Genomic DNA, 2322 nt, shown 5'->3' on the forward strand with positions numbered 1-2322 from the left:
TCCACAGACTCAGCCTCCAGGTCTGCCCTAGTGCCACATCAGTCCCCATTAACTCACACTCCAGGCCCTTCCCTGTGGACCTAGGGAAGAAACCCATCACAGCACCTGGCTGACATCTGCAAATTGAAGTTCAAGGCCCACTCCAGTGCCAGTTCAGTACCCATGGACATAGGCCTCAAGTCACCTCTCTGGAAACAGCCTCTCACCACCCTTGAATCACACCACATGGCCTGCCCAGAATCTGTGAACCGGCTGAACAGTGAAGGGCGTTCCCTAACAGAGCCAGTCTATAAAGACTGGAATAAGTCCCTGCTGCTTCAAAGCACACATTCCAACACATTGCCACAGGCTGCTGAGCCATCAGGGAACCATGACAGCACCAAAGAAACAAAATAAAGCACAGGTAACTACCCTAAACTAATAGAGGTTTACAAAAGCCTGACAAAGAATCGAAAATACGCATCTTAAAGAAGCTCAGTCAGCTACTAGAGAATACAGATAGACAACTACGTGAAGTCGGAAAAACAATATATGAGCAAAATGAGAAGTTTCATATACACACAGACACCATACTAAAGAACCAAGCAGAAATTCTAAAAATCAACAACAGAATACCTGAACTAAAAAAACTCCACAGAGAATGTCAACAGCAGAGTTGACTAAGCAGAAGAAAGAATCAGTGAGCTTCAAAACAAAGCATTGGAAAATACCAAGTCACAGGAAGAAAAAGAAAATAAAGAATGAAGCTGTGGTCCCGTGTGAGTCCTGGTAGGAGGTGTCGCCGGGAAGGTGGCCTGAGCTCATGGAGGCAGCATCTCAGAGACGATGGTGGAGGGAGATAATCACAGCACCAACCTGCTGGCTGCAGAGACTGCAAGTCTGGAAGAACAGCTGCAAGGATGGGGAGAAGTGGTGCTGATGGCTGACAAAGTCCTTCGATGGGAAACAGCCTGGTTTCCACCTGCCATCATGGGTGTGGTTTCTTCGGTGTTTCTGATGATCTACTATCTAGACCCATCTGTTCTGTCGGGCGTTTCCTATTTTGTTATGTTTTTGTGCTTGGCTGACTACCTCGTTCCCATTCTAGCGCTTAGAATTTTTGGCTCCAATAAATGGACCACTGAACAACAGCAAAGATTCCATGAAATTTGCAGCAATCTAGTAAAAAACTCGATGCAGAGCTGTGGGTTGGTGGAAACGCCTCGTCACACTAAAGGAAGAAAAACCTAAGATGTACTTCATGACCAGGATCGTTTCCCTTGCTGCGGTTGCTTGGGTGGGACAGCAAGTCCACAACCTGCTTCTTACCTACCTCATAGTGACTTCCCTACTGTTGCTTCCTGGACTAAACCAACATGGAATCATTTTGAAGTACATTGGAAAGGCCAAAATGGAGATAAACAAACTTCTCAAACAAAAAGAAAAGAAAAACGAATAATTCATCTGCTTTATTCAGCGTGATTAATGGAGCACCCGTTGCCCCTGGGAACCATTTCTGCTGTACTATGTGGACACTAAAATGTTTCAGAAGTAGCTCTTTGCTCTCCCTCACTCTGCCCTTAGTTAATAGAAACTGAGGCTCGGCAAGTAAGGCTTTCTGCATAGTGTCTTCATGTTGCATAGTTGAGTGAGCTCTTAGCAGTTGGCCTCATGGGTGACTCAGTGTGTCTGACCTGTTTTGATTTTTTGTAGCCAGGGTTAATTGAATTCTTGCTTTTTGACAACTTCCTTTTTATAGTGGTAAACCTTGCCCTTTAGGACCGTTCAAGTGACTCTGGATAGTTGTTCAAGTTCATCTTTGCTTTAGCTAGATTCAGTGTTGTGGTCTGTGGCTACAGGAAGCTGGTTCTACTGTCTGCTTCCACAGTCTGCTTAAAAAACTGTCTGACTTCATGAATACAGAGACCAAGTTTACCACTTCTGATGAAGAGACCAAGTAAGATTCATTCCTCATTCTGTTTCTTTCCTGTGGGAGAAGAGTCCCCATGGAATAAAATGAAACTGATTCCATGCACTAGTATGTGTAGGTTTCTCCCTTGTGCAAAGCTTAGCTATTTGTAGGAAACTGATCTTTTTGTCCATGAAAAAGCAATGTCTGACAGGCTTAAGCTTTTGTCCCCTTGCACTTAGCCTTGAAGTTAGTAAATCCTTAAAGGCTTTTTAATGTCAGAGTTCCAAAAGATTGCATTTAGGATCTCTAGCATAAATTTTCAGCTGACTTTAGCTATATAGTATACAGTAGGTTAAGACTCACGTCTATGACTTGTACTTTAAGACCAGCAGCAAAGGACGGCAGTCTTCTATGTTTAGTCAAGATTCATT

The 2322-nt window shown here is 43.8% G+C and overlaps 1 pseudogene; it reads left to right on the top strand.

The window, feature by feature from the left end:
* Positions 1 to 788: 788 nt before the first annotated feature.
* On the top strand, positions 789 to 1571 carry LOC101048787 (ADP-ribosylation factor-like protein 6-interacting protein 1 pseudogene; annotated as a pseudogene).
* The last annotated feature ends 751 nt before the right edge of the window (positions 1572 to 2322 follow it).

This window comes from Saimiri boliviensis, chromosome 13, assembly GCF_048565385.1.
Source record: "Saimiri boliviensis isolate mSaiBol1 chromosome 13, mSaiBol1.pri, whole genome shotgun sequence".
Lineage (NCBI taxonomy): Eukaryota > Metazoa > Chordata > Mammalia > Primates > Cebidae > Saimiri > Saimiri boliviensis.